This window comes from Henckelia pumila, unplaced genomic scaffold (genome assembly GCF_033568475.1).
Source record: "Henckelia pumila isolate YLH828 unplaced genomic scaffold, ASM3356847v2 CTG_206, whole genome shotgun sequence".
NCBI classification, from domain to species: Eukaryota; Viridiplantae; Streptophyta; class Magnoliopsida; order Lamiales; family Gesneriaceae; genus Henckelia; species Henckelia pumila.
This window is the reverse complement of record NW_027331778.1, coordinates 1,434-25,467: the sequence shown is the minus strand read 5'-3', so window position 1 is coordinate 25,467 and position 24,034 is coordinate 1,434. Positions and strand designations below refer to the sequence as shown.

The 24,034-nt window shown below is 36.4% G+C and overlaps 1 long non-coding RNA gene across 2 annotated transcripts; it reads left to right on the top strand.

Moving 5' to 3' along the window:
- The first annotated feature begins 15,937 nt into the window (after positions 1 to 15,937).
- LOC140870762 (uncharacterized) lies at positions 15,938 to 18,333 on the top strand. 2 transcript variants are annotated; one of them, XR_012147536.1, is made up of 4 exons: positions 15,938 to 16,457; positions 16,549 to 16,685; positions 16,794 to 16,843; positions 18,229 to 18,333. It is a non-coding gene; the product is annotated as an uncharacterized lncRNA (long non-coding RNA). The 2 variants fall into 2 exon arrangements; XR_012147535.1 differs by lacking the exon at positions 18,229 to 18,333 and having other exon boundaries at positions 16,794 to 17,508.
- Positions 18,334 to 24,034: the final 5,701 nt, after the last annotated feature.

Genomic DNA, 24,034 nt, shown 5'->3' with positions numbered 1-24,034 from the left:
AAAAATAACACTAGAATTACACTATAGTATAACTGAAATTACACTAGAATTACACTATAGTATAATTAAATTTACACTACAATTACACTATATTATAAATAAAATTACACTAGGTTTACACTATAGTATAACTAAATTTACACTACAATAACATTATAGTATAACTAAAATAACACTAAATTTACACTATAGTATTACTAAAATTACACTAGGATTACACTATATTATAATTAAATTTACACTAGCATTACACTATAGTATAACTAAAATTACACTAGGTTTACACTATAGTATAACTAAATTTAAACTACAATAACACTATAGTATAACTAAAATAACACTATCATTACACTATAGTATAACTAAAATTACACTAGATTTACACTATATTATAACTAAATTTACACTACAATAACACTATAGTATAACAAAAATAACACTAGAATTACACTATAGTATAACTAAAATTACACTAGTATTACACTATAGTATAACTAAATTTACACTACAATAACATTATAGTATAACTAAAATAACACTAACATTACACTATAGTATAACTAAAATTACACTAGGTTTACACTATAGTGTAACTAAATTTTCACTACGATAACACTATAGCATAACTAAAATAACACTAGATTTACACTATAACTAAAATTACACTAGGTTTACACTATAATGTAACTAAATTTACACTACGATAACACTATAGCATAACTAAAATAACACTAGATTTACACTATATTATAATTAAAATTACACTAGGTTTACTCTACCGTATAACTAAATTTACACTACAATAACAGTATAGTATAACTAAAATAACACTAGCATTACACTATAGTAAAACTAAAATTACACTAGGATTATACTATAATATAACTAAAATAACACTAGAATTTCACTATATTATAACTAAAATAACACTAGGATTACACTTTAGTATAACTAAAATTACCCTAGGATTACACTATAGTGTAACTAAATTTACACTACCATAACACTATAGTATAACTAAAATAACACTAGAATTACACTATAGTATAACTAAAATTACACTAGGATTACACTAAAGTGTAACTAAATTTACACTACAATAACACTATAGTATAACAAAAATAACACTAGAATTACACTATAATATAATTAAAATTACACTAGGATTACACTATAGTATAACTAAATTTACACTACAATAACATTATAGTATAACTAAAATAACACTAGAATTACACTATAGTATAACTAAAATTACACTAGCATTACACTATAGTATAACTAAAATAACACTAGGATTACACTTTAGTATAACTAAAATTACACTAGGATTACACTATAGTGTAACTAAATTTACACTACAATTACAGTATAGTATAACTAAAATTACACTAGGTTTACACTATAGTATAACTAAATTTACACTACAACAACACTATAGTATAACTAAAATAACACTAGCATTACATTATAGTATAACTAAAATTACACTAGACTTACACTATTGTATAACTAAAATTACACTAGGTTTACACTATAGTATAACGAAATTTACACTACAGTAACACTATAGTATAACTAAAATAACACTAGGATTATACTATAGTATAACTAAATTTACACTACAATAACACTATAGTATACCTAAAATAACACTAGCATTACACTATAGTATAACTAAAATAACATTAGGATTACACTTTAGTATAACTAAAATTACACTAGGATTACACTATAGTGTAACTAAATTTACACTACAATAACACTATAGTATAACTAAAATAACACTAGAATTACACTATAGTATAACTAAAATTACACTAGGTTTACACTATTGTATAACTAAATTTACACTACAACAACACTATAGTATAACTAAAAAAACACTAGCATTACACTATGGTATAACTAAAATTACACTAGACTTACACTATAGTAAAACTAAATTTACACTACAATAACACTGCAGTATAACTAAAATAACACTAGAATTACACTATAGTATAACTAAAATTACACTAGGTTTACACTATAGTATAATAAAATTTACACTACAATAACACTGTAATATAAATAAAATAACACTAGAATTACAGTATAGTATAACTAAAATTACAATTGGTTTACACTATAGTATAACTAAATTTACACTACAATAACACTAGCATTACACTATAGTATAACTAAAATTACACTAGGTTTACACTATAGTATAACTAAATTTACACTACAATAACATTATAGTATAACTAAAATAACACTAGGATTACACTTTAGTATAACTAAAATTACACTAGGATTACACTATAGTGTAACTAAATTTACACTACAATTACACTATAGTATAACTAAAATTACACTAGGTTTACACTATAATATAACTAAATTTACACTACAACAACACTATAGTATAACTAAAATAACACTAGCATTACACTATAGTATAACTTAAATTACATTAGACTTACACTATAGTATAACTAAAATTACACTAGGTTTACACTATAGTATAACTAAATTTACACTACAATAACACTGTAGTATAACTAAAATAACACTAGAATTACACTATAGTATAACTAAAATTACACTAGGTTTACACTATAGTATAACTAAATTTACACTACAATAACACTATAGTATAACTAAAATAACACTAGCATTACACTATAATATAACTAAAATTACATTAGGATTACACTATAGTATAACTAAATTTACACTACAATAACACTATAGTATAACTAAAATAACACTAGCATTACACTATAGTATAACTAAAATAACACTTGGATTACACTTTAGTATAACTAAAATTACACTAGGATTACACTATAGTGTAACTAAATTTACACTACAATTACTCTATAATATAACTAAAATTACACTAGGTTTACACTATAGTATAACTAAATTTACACTACAATAACACTATTGAAACAACCCTAACTCTATAATAAATAAATATGCGGAAAATTTTTATTTTTATTTTTTTTTTATACTACTAAATAAAATATGTACATATATGCCCATACATATATGCACAGGATAAAATATTTAAAATAAATACATGGCTAAATAAATAAACAATTAAATACTTAAGAAAAAAAAATGCATTCTTTAAAATAATTAAACATCTGAGTCAACCCTAGAATTAAAAATATACTGCATAAATAAAATAATTAAAATATGTGCATGCACTAAAACATTTAATAAAATATTCCCATAAACCTCAACCACTAAAAATATAATAAAATGTTTCACATGACATCATGCACGGTGACTCAGAAGCTGTCACGGTCACGGGGCTACTGCAGCGCTGCTCATACGTCCTCACCACCGGTAGGAGTAACCTGCTCCTCTACGTACTCACCTGCACCATATCAGTGTAGTGAGCCTAGAGGCCCAACATGCATACTAACAAGAGTTTAAAATAATTTAAATCAATTTAATACTAATACATACATATACATGAATGAGCATGCTTAAAATTTCATAACATAACTTACTTAAATAAACATAAATAACATAATACATAACATACATAATATCATACATATTTGAGTTGTTGAGCACTTATTTTCTTAACATCGAATGGTCCTATCCGTAAGTGTGACCCATACTTATAGTGCGACTGATCAGTCTAAGAAACCATCGTACGAGGCTGGTGGCGAACCACCCATACATAAATGGCAGAAACTGCCCATACATAAATGGCAGAAAACTGCCCATAAATGGCCACACTACTTCAATTTCCACCTAAAATATTTTATTTGCTCAACCAAAGAATTTCAATCATAGCATAAAAATTGATTTCATGAATGCATGTACTTAAATAAATTGTGTGTGTCCTTTTAATTTTCTTACTAACATATAAATATTAAAATAACTTAAATGCATAAAAATAATTAAATATATAATCAGGACACCTGCAATTTTCTCATGGATGGTTCTGGACTGCTGGCCCTACACTCAAGCCCATTAACTTAAATCTGGTCCATTAACATACTTAAGCCCAATATCTTAAACTTTAAGCCCAATTAATTAATCTAAGCCCAATTAAATTTACATTAAGCCCAATAACACTTAAACTGGCCCATTGGGCCCAAAAACCCAAAGACTGGCCCATTAACTTTTATGGGCCCAAAAGCCCATAAAATTAATGGACTAACCTAATTAAAATTTTAAAAGTTCAAATAAAATTATTTGGGAGTCCAAATAATTTTATTTCAATTTAATTTACTCAAAAACTCATTAATTCATAAAATAATTTAAAAATAAAAAGACTCGAGCCCGGCCCACCAAACCCGGACCCGGACCCACTTAACTCGACCCACTAACCTACTGACCCGACCCGGACCCAGGAACCCGACCCGGACCAAGCCTAACCCTAGAACCCGACCCGCCTCTTCCTACTCCTCTCTCGGCCGCCGAGGGCTTGGGCAGCAGGCCTTCAACGCCTGCTGCCGCCCTGCTCCGGCCACGACCGGCCGGAGCGCCGCCGGCAGGACCTTCCCAGGGTCCTGCCGGTTCGAGCCACACTAGGCCCCTGACCCCATGCACGCCCAAACCCCCAAGCCGTAGCCCTTTCTCCCAAAACCCTAATCTGTCTCGGCTGCGCCCCTTGCTCCAAAACCGATCGTTCCAGCCCTTCTCAGCCTCAAGCCCTGCCATGGCTCGAGCCTTAGACACCCTAGGACCTTGCCTGACCGAACCCTCAGCCCCGAACCAAACATGGAGAGGAAAATCGTGAGCATGCATATGAAAATCGAAGAACAATGCACCAAAAACCACCTTCAATCGAATTTTCTGAAAGATATTTAAAAGAATTTCGATGCCTAACATAATCTACATAATATATACTGATATTGTACGAAAATAGGAAAGAATTCATGCCTTTCACCGTAGATATGGATTTAACACGTGTAGGAAAGACTTCGGGACGACGGGACGACCTTGGCTTGCTTGGAACCTTGAAACCGACCTTCTATGGAGTTCCTAGGGTTGAAAATAGATGAAGAAGAAGATGGAGGGTGGCGGCTGATTGGGAGAGAAAAGGAGGGTGATCGGCTAAGGGTTTTAGGTTGATTAGGTTTAATTTTTGTGTTAAATAAAATATAGGTTAAGTAATTAAATATAAAAGGTTTTAAATATTAAATATATAACTTAAAATCCTAATTATAACTTTAAAAAATCTGATAACAAAATAACAATCTCGAATTATTAATTTAGGGGAATTTTAAAAATACTAAAAAGTCAATATTTTGACTAATTTTGGATAAAAATGACCCCTAAAATTAAATAAAATTAAATACTTAAAATTTTGAGATAATAAAACTCAGAATAATATTTTAAGGCTCCAAAAAGGTTCATAAAATAATTTGGCTAGAAAGTTGTCATCTCGTCCGTCCACGGGCCCGTCTACGCGATCAAATAATAAAAATACTAAAAATCATAAAAATTACTAATTATGGGTTAAATGCTTAAAAATAAATTAAATCATGCATAAATAATTCACATAATTATTTAACCCATAAATCATAAATTTAAATAATTAAATATCCTAATTATGCAGGCGGATTTATGTAATTAAAAATACCGTGTGTTACAATTCTCCCCCCCTTAAATTGAATTTCGTCCTCGAAATTAAAGTACTTACCCGAACAACTCCGGGTAGCGAGTCCTCATATCCTCCTCGGTCTCCCAAGTAGCTTCCTCCTCCGAGTGATTCAGCCACTGGACTCTGACCATCGGTATGACCCGCGTCCTAAGCCTCCGCTCCTCTCTAGCCAAGATCCGCACTGGTCTCTCCTCGTACACAAGATCTGGTGGCAACTGTAAGGGCTCGAAATCCAACACATGCGACGGGTTGGAGACATATCTCCGAAGCATGGATACATGGAAAACGTTGTGCACTGCCGCTAGCCCTGGAGGTAGAGCTAAACGATAGGCCAACGTGCCAACTCTCTCCAAGATCTCGAATGGCCCTATATATCTCGGATTAAGCTTGCCTCTCCGTCCAAAACGCGCTACTCCCTTCATAGGTGACACCTTCAGAAATACGTGATCACCGACTGCGAACTCCAAATCTCGTCGTCTGGCATCTGCATAACTCTTCTGCCGACTCTGCGCAGTCCTCATCCTATCTCGAATCTGCGTCACGATGTCAGCTGTCTGCTGCACAATCTCTGGACCCAACAAAATCCTCTCACCAACCTCATCCCAATGCACTGGAGATCTGCATCTCCTCCCATAAAGTGCTGCATAAGGAGCCATACCTATAGACGACTGAAAACTGTTGTTATAGGTAAACTCCACTAATGGCAGTCTAGTCTCCCAAGATTCTCGAAAATCGATGACACAAGCTCTCAAAAGATCCTCGAGGACCTGGATCACTCTCTCGGACTGCCCATCTGTCTGGGGATGAAATGCTGTACTGAACAAAAGTCTAGTCCCCAAAGCTGTGTGCAGACTCTTCCAAAACGCTGAGGTGAACCTCGGATCTCTGTCTGACACGATAGACACTGGTATGCCATGCAGTCTAACAATCTCTCTGACGTAAAGCTCTGCATACTGTGTCAAAGTGTAAGTAGTTCTTACCGGCAAGAAATGAGCTGACTTGGTGAGTCTATCCACAATCACCCAAATCGCTGTACACCCTCTGGTACTCCTCGGTAAGCCAACCACAAAGTCCATCGTAATATTCTCCCACTTCCATTCCGGAATAGGGAGAGGTCTAAGAAGTCCTGCTGAACGCTGATGCTCTGCTTTGACTTGCTGACAAGTCAAGCACTCTGACACCACTCTCCCGATGTCACTCTTCATTCCAGGCCACCAATACAATAACTGCAAGTCTCGGTACATCTTCGTACTTCCGGGGTGAATGGAGTACGGAGATGCATGAGCCTCTGCTAGAATCTCGGCTCTCAACTGATCAACGTTCGGTACCCACATCCTCCCACGGTACTGAACGATGCCATCCTCCACTGTATACAAGAGATTACCTCTGGCCTCATCTCTCTGTCTCCATCGCTGTAGCTCCTCATCAGTGGACTGTCCCTCTCTAATCCGATCTCGCAGAACTGGCTGCACCGTCAACACTGACAAGCTCGGTGCATGTCTACTCGGATAGCACTCCAAACCAAATCTCTGAATCTCGGTCTGTAGTGGTAACTGTACAGTCAAACATGATACCACTGACGACTTTCGACTCAAAGCATCTGCCACTACATTAGCCTTACCCGGATGGTAGCTAATGTCACAGTCATAGTCCTTAACAAGCTCAAGCCATCTGCGCTGCCTCATGTTCAACTCCTTCTGGGTGAAGAAGTACTTGAGGCTCTTGTGGTCGGTGAAGATCTTGCACTTCTCGCCGTAAAGATAGTGCCTCCAGATTTTCAACGCAAATACCACTGCTGCAAGCTCCAAATCATGCGTCGGATAGTTCTGCTCATGAATCTTCAACTGTCGCGACGCATATGCGATAACTCTGCCACTCTGCATAAGTACTGCGCCCAAAACAAGCTTGGATGTGTCGGTGTACACCACTAACTCCTCATGTGGCACTGTCATAGCTAACACAGGTGCTGAAGTAAGTGCATCCTTCAGCTGATCAAAGCTCCTCTGAAAATCTGGACTCCAACTATACTTCGCGTTCTTCTTGGTTAAGGAAGTCAAGGGTACTGCAATAGAGGAAAAACCCTTGATGAACTTCCTATAGTATCCTGCTAAACCCAAGAAGCTACGAATCTCCGAAGCATTCTTTGGAATCCCCCAATCCCTCACTGCCTGCACCTTGGACTGATCCACTGCAATCCCATCCTTAGAAATAATGTGGCCTAGAAACGCCACCTGCTCCAACCAAAACTCACACTTACTGAACTTTGCAAACAGTCGATGCTCCCTCAAAGTCTGCAAGGCTGTATGCAAAGGCTGTGTATGCTCCTCAATGCTCCTCGAGTAGATCAATATGTCATCAATGAATACAATGACAAACTGATCTAGATACGGCTGGAAGACACGATGCATGAGATCCATAAAAACTGCTGGAGCATTGGTCAACCCAAAGGGCATCACCAAGAACTCATAGTGCCCATATCGTGTCCTAAAGGCAGTCTTAGACACGTCTGAATCTCTGACTCTCAGCTGATGGTAACCAGATCGCAGATCGATCTTGGAGAATACCGAAGCTCCCTGCAACTGATCGAATAAATCCTCTATCCTCGGTAGCGGATACTTATTCTTCACTGTGACTCTGTTGAGCTCTCGGTAGTCAATGCACAATCTCATGCTGCCGTCCTTCTTCTTCACAAACAACACTGGAGCTCCCCATGGAGAAAAGCTAGGACGAACAAAGCCCTTCTCCAACAGCTCCTGAATCTGCTCCTTCAACTCTCTCATCTCTGTAGGAGCAAGTCGATACGGTGCCTTAGAGATAGGCACAGTATCCGGCAACAACTCAATACTGAACTCCACCTCCCTCACTGGTGGAACTCCTGCAACATCGTCAGGAAAAACATCTGGATAGTCACGTACCACCTCTATATCTGATAAAGATCTGCTAGAAACGTCTGAGGTAGTGACCACACTAGCAAGAAAACCCTGACATCCATTGCGCAACAGTTTCCTCGCACGAACAAGTGATATCATCTGAGGAATACTGCTAGACTGAGATGCAAAGAAGGTAAACATCTCACCTCCTGCTGGCTTCACTGACACTGTCCTACGTCGGAAATCAATCGAAGCTCCATTAACTGATAGCCAGTCCATACCCAAAATCAAGTCAAACCCAGTCAATGGAAGAACCACTAGATCTGCTCGAATGGAGTGTCCCTGCAACTCCAATGCCAGATCCCTGATGACACTAGTGGTAGTGATAATCTGTCCGGATGGCATGGTAACATCGTAACCACTGTCTACAACCTCCGGTGAAATGCCTATCCGTCTGATAAAATCTCGGGAGATAAACGAATGCGTGGCTCCTGAATCTAGCAACGGAAACGTGGAGTTGCCTCCAACTAGAATTCTTCCTGCACGCAGAAGATTCCCAACAATTCATACCACTATTCTCCCAAGGTTAAAACACTAAAATCCTTAATTCTAATCACAAAGAAACAAAATTCTTATTCTAGCATGCTGATAATTAAACTCATGTAACAGGCATTCAGATATAATTGCAATTAAACAAAAGCAAAGAATTGAAAAAGTTCTAGGGGTTAGGTATACCGGTGATCAAGGAGGTATCTGGGTCTGCCTCCTCAGCCTGCATCACATAAACTCGCCCACTGACATTCTGCCTCTTCGGGCAGTTGGCAATCTGATGCCCTGGCTCCTTGCAACGATAGCAGACTCCTGCTCCCAATAGACACTGCCCGGAATGCATCTTCTGGCACTTCGGACACACTGGATATCTCCCTGGAGTAGGGGCCCCGCCCCTAGTCTGCTGCTGTGGCTTCCCCTGAGGCCTCTGCTGATTCGGGCCCTTAGATGGCCCTGTAGACTGTTTCTTCGCAGGTGGCTGCGAAGATGGTCGCTGATACCCTGTCTGCACAAACTGCCTCTTACCCTGCTGCTCTCTCTGTATCTCCCTCCGTCCCTCCTCGGAACGCAAGGCCCTGCTGACTGCAGACTCATATGTAAAGACTTCTGCCATACGTACGTCATGCCTGATCTCAGCCCTCAAGCCCTCAACAAACTGTCGCAGCTTTTCCTGTGGACTATCAGCAATCATGGGCACAAAATGACAGCTCCTCTCATACTGGCTCACATACTCCACAACCGACCTGTCCCCCTGACGGAGACTCATGAACTCACGGATCATGCGACTGCGCGCATCCTCGGTGAAGTACTTGGCGTAGAAGATACGCCTGAACTCGGCCCACGTCAGTGTAGGTAGATGGACCCCTCTAACTGCACCCTCCCACCAAAGGGCTGCATCGCCTCGCATCATGTACGCCGCACAGCTCACCCTGTCGGCGTCTGTGATCCCCATATAATCGAAGATGGACTCAAGAGAGCGAATCCATCCCTCAGCCACCAACGGATCGGTGGTCCCCACAAACTCCTTAGGCCCCTTCTTCTGGAACCTTTCTGCGACGTCCTCCTCGTGGGACAGTCTGGGACGGGCAGCCTGCTGCTCCAGCAAGGCAGTAATACCCGCCATCATCGTGGCACTGGCCTGCTCCAGTGCTGTCATGGGGTGCTGCTGAGGTGGCGGTGGAGGTGGATGTGGAGGTCTCCCACGTCGATTCACCTGTCTGGGAGGCATTCTGCACCACCACATATTTATTTACGTAAATCGCCTTGCATAACTAAGTGTTTAAAATTTAAGGCTAACTTAAATTATAGAAATTAAATCATACTATAAACATTTAAAACTTACAGACCGGTAGCGTGGATTTCTGAGCTCGCAAAGCAGTAGTGACCCCTCCAAGGACCGTGCTCTGATACCAACTGAAACAACCCTAACTCTATAATAAATAAATATGCGGAAAATTTTTATTTTTATTTTTTTTTTTATACTACTAAATAAAATATGTACATATATGCCCATACATATATGCACAGGATAAAATATTTAAAATAAATACATGGCTAAATAAATAAACAATTAAATACTTAAGAAAAAAAAATGCATTCTTTAAAATAATTAAACATCTGAGTCAACCCTAGAATTAAAAATATACTGCATAAATAAAATAATTAAAATATGTGCATGCACTAAAACATTTAATAAAATATTCCCATAAACCTCAACCACTAAAAATATAATAAAATGTTTCACATGACATCATGCACGGTGACTCAGAAGCTGTCACGGTCACGGGGCTACTGCAGCGCTGCTCATACGTCCTCACCACCGGTAGGAGTAACCTGCTCCTCTACGTACTCACCTGCACCATATCAGTGTAGTGAGCCTAGAGGCCCAACATGCATACTAACAAGAGTTTAAAATAATTTAAATCAATTTAATACTAATACATACATATACATGAATGAGCATGCTTAAAATTTCATAACATAACTTACTTAAATAAACATAAATAACATAATACATAACATACATATATCATACATATTTGAGTTGTTGAGCACTTATTTTCTTAACATCGAATGGTCCTATCCGTAAGTGTGACCCATACTTATAGTGCGACTGATCAGTCTAAGAAACCATCGTACGAGGCTGGTGGCGAACCACCCATACATAAATGGCAGAAACTGCCCATACATAAATGGCAGAAAACTGCCCATAAATGGCCACACTACTTCAATTTCCACCTAAAATATTTATTTGCTCAACCAAAGAATTTCAATCATAGCATAAAAATTGATTTCATGAATGCATGTACTTAAATAAATTGTGTGTGTCCTTTTAATTTTCTTACTAACATATAAATATTAAAATAACTTAAATGCATAAAAATAATTAAATATAATCAGGACACCTGCAATTTTCTCATGGATGGTTCTGGACTGCTGGCCCTACACTCAAGCCCATTAACTTAAATCTGGTCCATTAACATACTTAAGCCCAATATCTTAAACTTTAAGCCCAATTAATTAATCTAAGCCCAATTAAATTTACATTAAGCCCAATAACACTTAAACTGGCCCATTGAGCCCAAAAACCCAAAGACTGGCCCATTAACTTTTATGGGCCCAAAAGCCCATAAAATTAATGGACTAACCTAATTAAAATTTTAAAAGTTCAAATAAAATTATTTGGGAGTCCAAATAATTTTATTTCAATTTAATTAACTCAAAAACTCATTAATTCATAAAATAATTTAAAAATAAAAAGACTCGAGCCCGGCCCACCAAACCCGGACCCGGACCCACTTAACTCGACCCACTAACCTACTGACTCGACCCGGACCCAGGAACCCGACCCGGACCAAGCCTAACCCTAGAACCCGACCCGCCTCTTCCTACTCCTCTCTCGGCCGCCGAGGGCTTGGGCAGCAGGCCTTCAACGCCTGCTGCCGCCCTGCTCCGGCCACGACCGGCCGGAGCGCCACCGGCAGGACCTTCCCAGGGTCCTGCCGGTTCGAGCCACACCAGGCCCCTGACCCCATGCACGCCCAAACCCCCAAGTCGTAGCCCTTTCTCCCAAAACCCTAATCTGTCTCGGCTGCGCCCCTTGCTCCAAAACCGATCGTTCCAGCCCTTCTCAGCCTCAAGCCCTGCCATGGCTCGAGCCTTAGACACCCTAGGACCTTGCCTGACCGAACCCTCAGCCCCGAACCAAACATGGAGAGGAAAATCGTGAGCATGCATATGAAAATCGAAGAACAATGCACCAAAAACCACCTTCAATCGAATTTTCTGAAAGATATTTAAAAGAATTTCGATGCCTAACATAATCTACATAATATATACTGATATTGTACGAAAATAGGAAAGAATTCATGCCTTTCACCGTAGATATGGATTTAACACGTGTAGGAAAGACTTCGGGACGACGGGACGACCTTGGCTTGCTTGGAACCTTGAAACCGACCTTCTATGGAGTTCCTAGGGTTGAAAATAGATGAAGAAGAAGATGGAGGGTGGCAGCTGATTGGGAGAGAAAAGGAGGGTGATCGGCTAAGGGTTTTAGGTTGATTAGGTTTAATTTTTGTGTTAAATAAAATATAGGTTAAGTAATTAAATATAAAAGGTTTTAAATATTAAATATATAACTTAAACTCCTAATTATAACTTTAAAAAATCTGATAACAAAATAACAATCTCGAATTATTAATTTAGGGGAATTTTAAAAATACTAAAAAGTCAATATTTTGACTAATTTTGGATAAAAATGACCCCTAAAATTAAATAAAATTAAATACTTAAAATTTTGAGATAATAAAACTCAGAATAATATTTTAAGGCTCCAAAAAGGTTCATAAAATAATTTAGCTAGAAAGTTGTCATCTCGTCCGTCCACGGGCCCGTCTACGCGATCAAATAATAAAAATACTAAAAATCATAAAAATTACTAATTATGGGTTAAATGCTTAAAAATAAATTAAATCATGCATAAATAATTCACATAATTATTTAACCCATAAATCATAAATTTAAATAATTAAATATCCTAATTATGCAGGCGGATTTATGTAATTAAAAATACCGGGTGTTACAACTATAGTATAACTAAAATAACACTAGAAATACACTATAGTATAACTAAAATTACACTAGGTTTACACTATAATATAACTAAATTTACAATACAATAACACTATAGTATAATTAAAATAACACTAGCATTACTTTATAGTATAACTAAAATTACACTAGGATTACACTATAGTGTAACTAAATTTACACTACAATAACACTATTGTATAACTAAAATAACACTAGCATAACACTATAATATAACTAAAATAACACTAGGATTACACTTTAGTTTAACTAAAATTACACTAGGATTACACTATAGTGTAACAAAATTTACACTACAATAACACTATAGTATAACTAAAATAACACTAGAATTACACTATAATATAACTAAAATTACACTAGATTTACACTATAGTGTAACTAAATTTACACTACAACAACACTATAGTATAACTAAACTAACACTAGCATTACACTATAGTATAACTAAAATAACACTTGGATTACACTTTAGTATAACTAAAATTACACTAGGATTACACTATAGTGTAACTAAATTTACACTACAATTACACTATAATATAACTAAAATTACACTAGGTTTACATATAGTATAACTAAATTTACATTACAATAACACTATAGTATAACTAAAATAACACTAGAAATACACTATAGTATAACTAAAATTACACTAGGTTTACACTATAATATAACTAAATTTACAATACAATAGCACTATAGTATAACTAAAATAACACTAGCATTACTTTATAGTAAAACTAAAATTACACTAGGATTACACTATAGTGTAACTAAATTTACACTACAATAACATTATTGTATAACTAAAATAACACTAGCATTACACTATAATATAACTAAAATAACACTAGGATGACACTTTAGTATAACTAAAATTACACTAGGATTACACTATAGTGTAACAAAATTTACACTACAATAACACTATAGTATAACTAAAATAACACTAGAATTATACTATAGTGTAACTAAAATTACACTAAGATTACACTATATTATAACTAAATTTACACTACAATAACACTATAGTATAACTAAAATTACACTAGGTTTACACTATAGTATAACTAAATTTACACTACAATAACACTGTAGTATAACTAAAATAACACTAGAATTACACTATAGTATAACTAAAATTACACTAGGTTTACACTATAATATAACTAAATTTACACTACAATAACACTATAGTATAACTAAAATAACACTAACATTACACTATAGTATAACTAAAATTACACTAGAATTACACTATAGTATAACTAAATTTACACTACAATAAAACTATAGTATAACTAAAATTACACTAGGATTACACTATAGTATAACTAAATTTACACTATTATAACACTATAGTATAACTAAAATAACACTAGCATTACACTATAGTATAACTAAAATAACACTAGGATTACACTTTAGTATAAATAAAATTACACTAGGATTACACAATAGTGTAACTAAATTTACACTACAATTACACTATAATATAACTAAAATTACACTAGGTTTACACTATAGTATAACTAAATTTTCACTACAATAACACTATAGTATAACTAAAATAACACTAGAAATACACAAAAGTATAACTAAAATTACACTAGGTTTACACTATAATATAACTAAATTTACAATACAATAACACTATAGTATAACTAAAATAACACTAGCATTACACTATAGTATAACTAAAATAACACTAGGATTACACTTTAATATAACTAAAATTACACTAGGATTACACTATAGTGTAACTAAATTTACACTACAATAACACTATAGTATAACTAAAATAACACTAGAATTACACTATAGTGTAACTAAAATTACACCAAGATTACACTATATTATAACTAAATTTACACTACAATAACATTATAGTATAACTAAAATAACACTAGATTTACACTATAGTATAACTAAAATTACACTAGGTTTACACTGTAGTGTAACTAAATTTACACAACGATAACACTATAGTATAACTAAAATAACACTAGAATTACACTATATTATAACTAAAATAACACTAGGATTACACTTTAGTATAACTAAAATTACCCTAGGATTACACTATAGTGTAACTAAATTTACACTACCATAACACTATAGTATAACTAACATAACACTAGAATTACACTATAGTATAACTAAAATTACACTAGGATTACACTAAAGTGTAACTAAATTTACACTACAATAACACTATAGTATAACAAAAATAACACTAGAATTACACTATAATATAATTAAAATTACACTAGGATTACACTATAGTATAACTAAATTTACACTACAATAACATTATAGTATAACTAAAATAACACTAGATTTACACTATAGTATAACTAAAATTACACTAGGTTTACACTGTAGTGTAACTAAATTTACACAACGATAACACTATAGTATAACTAAAATAACACTAGAATTACACTATATTATAACTAAAATAACACTAGGATTACACTTTAGTATAACTAAAATTACCCTAGGATTACACTATAGTGTAACTAAATTTACACTACCATAACACTATAGTATAACTAAAATAACACTAGAATTACACTATAGTATAACTAAAATTACACTAGGATTACACTAAAGTGTAACTAAATTTACACTACAATAACACTATAGTATAACAAAAATAACACTAGAATTACACTATAATATAATTAAAATTACACTAGAATTACACTATAGTATAACTAAATTTACACTACAATAACATTATAGTATAACTAAAATAACACTAGAATTACTGTAAGACCCAGAAGTTAATTATCTGGTAATTTGGCATAATTAGAATTATTATTGAGATGCTAAATTAAAATAATTATTTATGCCAAATAAATTAGTAAGTGTATTAAAAATATGTATTTTTGAATATCGAGATTTAAACGATATAAAATACATATTAGAGCTAAAATAATACACGAGCGTTAAAATATCTGGACTGTGTCAAGTTGCCCAAATAATAATTAAATAAAGGACACACACACCCTTACATATATACATATCCACGCTTCAGTCAAAAGCTAAGGAAAGAAAAAGAAAAGAGAAGTCATCCCCAAATCCCGTCACTCCCGTCACCCCTCTGCGCAGCTCCGGTAAATTGCCCATAACTTCTTCGTTCGGAGTCCAAAATTCGATTCGTTTGTTGGGTTTTCTTCCTTACATCCGTGGCTTCGATTCAAGCTAAGAATCGATGAATTTGATGCCCGTTTGAGCCCGAATCGAGCTACTTTCAGAAGCTAGACGTGCTGCTATTTTCTGCTGCGTTTCTTCAGGTAAGAAAGCTTCGATCTCAGAGTCTTTTAGACAATAATTCTGCTGTATTTCAAAGCTTATAGATAGCTGAACCTTCCCTTGTTCATTCAGTTCATTTCCAGCCTTTTTCCGGTGAGTTTTCCGGCGAGCTCGAAGGCTGTCCCGGTCCAGCTAGTTTAGCTTCGAGTTGTGATGTTTTAATCCCTTCTTCCAGCCTTGAGCGTGAGTTTTCAACTGGTTTAGTTGAGGTATAGTGGGCTGCTCGATATTGGGATTTTACCCGCTTGGATTTAATTTGATTTCGTTGGTTATATCGCATCGTTTTGATATATATTGGAATATTAATTGTGTTGTAGGCCGAAACTTTGGGAATTAGAGTTGAGGACCTTCGTTTGAATTGGTATAGGTATGTTACGGTTGGTAACATACAACGGTAAAAATATAAATATTGTTTTGCCGATATTATATTGATTACGTGAACTATATGGATTATGTGAATTTAAATGCCTCGTTGTTTATATGTTAAATTATTTGATATATTTTGTGGCATTTAGAATAGGGCATGATATTCACTACATCACACGTTGAGCCCTATCATTCTTGTTACCCGTTATCATGTTGTATTGTACTCTGGGCACACATATTGTTATTTCGGGAATCAGCTGGTGGCTTTTTATGCCTAGTATCCCTGAGACCGAAATTATGATTGTCTATTCCTTGATGCATTTTCTGTGTGATATGCACATGGAATCTTGACATCGTATGTTGTTCGTTATTGTGCCTATCTGTTGTATCGATATCAGCTGTATGGAGGCCGAGTCGTGGGTGTTTAATTTCACCCAGAACGACATACCTCGCATACTTGGCAGGGCGGTTTAGTTACATGACGATGTAGCTCCCCTGTGTTCTAGCTCGAGCATTGTTCCAGTTGTTATCGTACTGTTTGTTGGCTCCTGTTATCCCGTTTACTTTGAGCCCAGTTCATGCATTGCATACTACATTTTATAATGTGTTTATGCATAGTTTATATGTCTTGTTGTTGTTGCCTAACTGTTTCATACCAGAATCCTAACCTCAGTTAATTCTGGGGGGCTACTGTGGCTGCTGTTTGGCACCATGGTAGGCTACCCAAGTGGACTTTTCAGCACCAGGCGGAGGTTCCGCTGGCGGAGCTCGTTGAGGAGGTTGGATCATGTCTTGTCTCCCAGTTATATTATATATTATCGGAGTTATATTATGTATTATGTTAGAGTCATTTTTATATTCTCCGGGGAGATGCCCCGATGTATTTGTGTTGTATTTTAGAGTTCCTGCTATGTTTTAAATTATTATCAAGCCTTGTCGGCTCAGGTATGTGTTAACTGTTTTAATTTGTTTTCGTGCCTGGCCGGCACATGGTTGTGTGATGTTTAAGTTTGTTGAGTTCCTAGTTTTAGTTATTTTAAATAAACTGTTGTCTGTGTATTTTGGGATGTCCTACTTACGGGGAGGTCATGCCGAAATTTTTATAGGCCCAAAATTTATTTTAAATCGTTTTTTTTTTTTTTTTTCCGCTGCTTTGACTTCTAATTATTTGTTTGTATGATAATTAAATGTAATTAGAGTAACCGGGCCTCACATCATGGTAATCAGAGCATAAACTGGGATATGCTCAAACTAGAGTCTAGGACACTCGAGTCTAGACACTAAAGTTGATTTTTGCGCTTTGTTGTTGCTACTTTTCAGCATGTTTACGTGCCTATGTGATATGTTTATTTTCATTCTAATTTTGTTGTGATTTATATTTTATAGAATGGCTGAAAGTGGTAATAATGCTAGTCGTGGTCGTGGTCGTGGTCGTGGGAGACCTCGCATTGATGTTAATACCAAGGTTCATCAAGCTACTGGACGATTGGAACAACTTAGGATGGATTGAGTTAGTTGCCCGTTTCCATACCATGCGTCCACCTCGTTATTTTGGTAATGAGGACCTGAAAAAGCTGAAATCTGGATTACCGAGATTGAAGATCTCTTTGATTTGATTGAATATCCGTCGGCGCAACGTTTTGAAGCTAGCACTCCATCAGTTGAAGGATCGTGCTAAGATGTGGTGGGCTACTACCTTGATGACTTTGGAATCTCAGAAAGTAACACCGTCTTGGGATGTATTCAAGCTGAAGTTCAGGGAAAGTTATTGTCCTCCATCGTTCTATAGTGCCAAATCAACTGAATTCCATAATTTGAAACAAGGAAATATGTCGGTACAAGACTATGCTGATACTTTTTACGAACTGTTGAAGTATGCTCCTCATGTTGCTGCTAGTCAGGGAGCTATTGTTGAAAGCTTCACTGAAGGATTAGATGATCGCTTGCATCCATTTGTCTCGACTGGAAAGCCAATGAATTATCCCGAAGCTGTGGAATTGGCAAAAAGGGCTGAGGCAAGTTTTCGAAGGAGAGGTGGAAACAAGACTCCTATCCAGCACCAATCTGTCAAGCAATCTTCAAGTCATTTTAGTATTTCATCTTTTACGTCCAAAAGGGAAACAATTCAAGAAAGCTGGCTCTAGTTCTACTAGTTCTGAAGGTTCTGGAAAGCAGAGTGGACAACGCTACACTGGTCCTTATTGTGATAACTGCGGTGGGAAACATTTCAGCAATCAATGTGTGGGAGTTCAAGGACTTTGCAATGTTTGTGGCAGACCAGGACACTTTGCTCGAGTTTTTGCCCCAGTCAGACAGGAAAATCAGTGCAGGCAGGTGGTGGAACACCTAGTGGCAAATTTTCTGCACCATCCCACTCTTCTCAGCAGTCGAGCAAGCCTCATCAAGCAATCAAGAGGTCAAGGTGGTCAGCAAAATCAGCCACCAGTTCGTGTATTTGCCTTGACAGGGGACGAGGCACAGGCAGCTCCAGGTACTGTAATTACTGGTAATTGCACTCTATGTGGTTTTACAGCACGATTACTCTTTGATAACTGGAGCATCGCATTCGTTTATATCTCGTGCATTTGTCGCTTCCAATGATCTTTGCACCACTAGTATGAATGGTAATTTATCAGTTGCTACTCCAATGGGAAGAATGATCATAACTGATAATGCTGTGTTTAATGCGGTGTTGCTCTATTGCTGATAATGTGTTGTACCTGAATCTTATAGTCCTACCTATGCATGATTTCGATTGTATTGTGGGTATGGATGTTCTAACTTTCTAATAAAGCCACTGTCGATTGTTATAGAGGAATAGTTCGATTTAGACCTAGTTTTGCTCCTAAATGGAATTTCTATGGTCGAGGTTCACGAGCTAAGATTCCTTTAGTCTCTTCTATCGAAATGACTCGTCTGTTGGACTCAGGAAATGAAGGTTTTCTTGTTTATGCTGTCGATCTGTCTCAAGGTGAGCGGTCAATATCTGACATTCCTGTTGTCTGTGAATTTTCTGATGTATTTCCTGAGGAAATTCCTGGATTTCCACCAGAACGAGAAGTTGAGTTCAGTATAGAACTGATGCCAGGAACTGAACCTATATCTCGAGCACCGTATCGATTAGCTCCTGTTGAGTTAAAAGAATTGAAAGAACAGTTACAGGAATTGTTGAGTAAAGGTTATATTCGCCCAAGTTCTTCACCTTGGGGTGCTCCTGTTCTTTTTGTTAAAAAGAAAGATGGCACGATGAGAATGTGCATTGATTACAGACAATTGAATAAGTCAACCATCAAGAACAAATATCCACTTCCAAGAATTGATGACTTGTTTGATCAGTTACAAGGTACGGCGGTGTATTCCAAGATTGATCTTCGCTCAGGATATCACCAAGTACGAGTTAGACAACAAGATGTTCCGAAAACAGCATTTCTCACTAGATATGGACACTTTGAATTTTTAGTTATGCCTTTTGGTTTGACTAATGCTCCTGCTATTTTCATGGACTTGATGAATCGTGTATTCAGAAAATATCTCGATAAGTTTGTCATTGTTTTCATCGACGATATTCTTATTTATTCTAAGTCCGAAGAAGAACACGCCAAGCACTTGAGGTTAATTCTTCGAATTCTTCAAAAGAAACAATTATATGCAAAGTTGTCCAAGTGTGAATTCTGGCTAGACAGAGTTGTCTTTCTAGGCCATGTTATCTCTGAACATGGTATTTCTGTTGATCCAAGTAAAGTAGAAGCAGTATTGAATTGGCCAAGACCGACGAATGTGCCAGAGATTCGGAGTTTTATGGGTTTAAGCTGGTTATTATCGTAGATTCATTGAAGGATTCTCAAAGATTGCTAAACCTATCACTTTGTTGACTCAGAAAAATCAGAAATTCATTTGGTCTGATGAATGTGAGTCAAGTTTTGTTGAGTTGAAGAAGAGATTGACTTCTGCACCAGTACTTACAATTCCAAGTGGTTCTGGAGGATTTGTTGTTTGCACAGATGCTTCGTCTCGAGGTTTAGGTTGTGTCTTGATGCAACATGGCAGATTAGTGGCTTATGGTTCTCGTCAGTTGAAGACACATGAATCTAGATATCCTGTTCATGATTTGGAATTGGCTGCTATTGTCTTTGCTCTAAAAATCTGGAGACATTATCTATTTGGAGAACAATTTGTAATTTATTCAAATCATAAGAGTCTCAAATATTTATTTTCTCAATCTGATTTGAATATGAGACAAAGACGTTGGATGGATCTGTTGAAAGATTATGATTGTGAGATCCAATATCAGCCGGGAAAAGTGAATGTCATTGCGGATGCTTTGAGTCGTAAAGTCGACAATGATGCTCAACTCTCCTCAATCTATATTTCTAAGTTGCACGAGGATTTCTGCACTTCTGGTTTGAATTTTCAGATCCAAGGGAATGCTATCTGTGTTTCTCAGATTTCTGTTGAACCTGAGTTAATTCAGATTATTAAAGCTGCCCAAAAGTCAGATGATCAGATTCAGAAATCTTATGATTTAGTGACTCAAGGACATCAATCTGGATTTTCAATTTATTCTGATGACTCTCTTCGATTGAATGGAAGATTGGTTGTCCCAGATATTCCTGACTTGCGCACAACCATCCTTAATGAAGCTCATTGCACTCGTTATAGCATTCACCCAGGAGGCAAGAAAATGTATCATATTCTCAGATCTCAATTTTGGTGGAAGAACATGAAGAAGGATGTAGTTGAGTTTGTATCTCATTGTATGGTCTGTCAGCAAGTTAAGGCAGAACGTATGAGACCAGGAGGATTACTACACAGTCTTGAAGTTCCTCAGTGGAACTGGGAACATGTGGCTATGGATTTTGTCACTCATTTGCCACGTACTTCTTGTCACTTCAATGCCATTTGGGTAGTGGTTGATAGATTGTCCAAGTCAGCTCACTTTATTCCGTATGAAAGGACTTACTCGTATAAGAAAATGGCTCGTTTGTTTATTGAGAATATTGTGAGACTGCATGGAGTTCCAGTTGCAATAGTCTCTGATCGTGACCCTAGATTTACTTCAAAGTTTTGGACTAGCTTTCAAAAAGAAATGGGTACACGACTTGCGATGAGTACTGCATACCATCCTCAGACCGATGGTCAAACTGAGCGTACAATCCAAACTCTTGAGGATTTGCTTAGAGCTGTAATTATGGATTTTAAAGACAGTTGGCAAGAAGCTTTACCATTAGTGGAATTTTCTTACAATAACAGTTTCCAAGTGACTATAGGTATGGCTCCTTTTGAAGCTTTGTATGGTCGAAGATGTAGATCACTCTCTGTTGGGATGAGTTCGGTGAAAAGCAATTGACTGGACCCGAGATTGTTCAGGAAATGCATGACAAAGTTCAGTTGATCCGTCAAAGAATGAAAGCTGCCCCAGATCGACAAGCAAGCTATGCAAATAAACATCGTCGACCTTTGGAATTTCAAGTTGGGAGATTTTGTATTTCTGAAAATCTCACCGTTTAGAGGTGTTGTTCGCTTCGGTATGAGAGGTAAGTTGTCACCTCGATACATTGGTCCCTATAGAATTGTTGAACGTATTGGGTCTTGTGCTTATCGGTTGGAGTTGCCACAATCTTTGGATGGCATCCACGATGTGTTTTCATGTATCTATGTTGCGTAAGTATGAGCCCGATCCGTCTCATGTCATTCAGCCTGATGAGGTTGAACTGGATCCAGCATTGTCTTATACTGAGTATCCTATGTGTATCCTGGATCGCAAGGAGAAAGTTCTTCGCAACAAAGTTGTACCACTGGTTCGAGTTTCAGTGGTCGAGGCATGGGGTAGAGGAATCTACTTGGGAGACAGAGGAGAAGATAAGAACTTCTTATCCATATTTGTTTGATTCCTAGCATAGAATTGTGGTGTCTTGTGTTTCAGATGTATGTGTGTAAACTGAAATTTCGAGGACGAAATTTGTTTTTTAGTGGTGGAGAAATGTAAGACCCAGAAGTTAATTATCTTGTAATTTGGCATAATTAGAATTATTATTGAGATGCTAAATTAAAATAATTATTTATGCCAAATAAATTAATAAGTGTATTAAAAATATGTATTTTTGAATATCGAGATTTAAACGATATAAAATACATATTAGAGCTAAAATAATACACGAGCGTTAAAATATCATGGACTGTGTCAAGTTGCCCAAATAATATTTAAATAAAGGACACACACACCCTTACATATATACATATCCACGCTTCAGTCAAAAGCTAAGGAAAGAAAAAGAAAAGAGAAGTCATCCCCAAATCCCGTCACTCCCGTCACCCCTCTGCGCAGCTCCGGTAAATTGCCCATAACTTCTTCGTTCGGAGTCCAAAATTCGATTCGTTTGTTGGGTTTTCTTCCTTACATCCGTGGCTTCGATTCAAGCTAAAAATCGATGAATTTGATGCCCGTTTGAGCCCGAATCGAGCTACTTTCAGAAGCTAGACGTGCTGCCTATTTTCTGCTGCGTTTCTTCAGGTAAGAAAGCTTCGATCTCAGAGTCTTTTTAGACAATAATTCTGCTGTATTTCGAAGCTTATAGATAGCTGAACCTTCCTTGTTCATTCAGTTCATTTTCCAGCCTTTTTTCCGGTGAGTTTTCCGGCGAGCTCGAAGGCTGTCCCGGTCCAGCTAGTTTAGCTTCGAGTTGTGATGTTTTAATCCCTTCTTCCAGCCTTGAGCGTGAGTTTTTCAACTGGTTTAGTTGAGGTATAGTGGGCTGCTCGATATTGGGATTTTACCCGCTTGGATTTAATTTGATTTCGTTGGTTATATCGCATCGTTTTGATATATATTGGAATATTAATTGTTGTTGTAGGCCGAAACTTTGGGAATTAGAGTGAGGACCTTCGTTTGAATTGGTATAGGTATGTTACGGTTGGTAACATACAACGTAAAAATATAAATATTGTTTTGCCGATATTATATTGATTACGTGAACTATATGGATTATGTGAATTTAAATGCCTCGTTGTTTATATGTTAAATTATTTGATATATTTTGTGGCATTTAGAATAGGGCATGATATTCACTACATCACACGTTGAGCCCTATCATTCTTGTTACCCGTTATCATGTTGTATTGTACTCTGGGCACACATATTGTTATTTCGGGAATCAGCTGGTGGCTTTTTATGCCTAGTATCCCTGAGACCGAA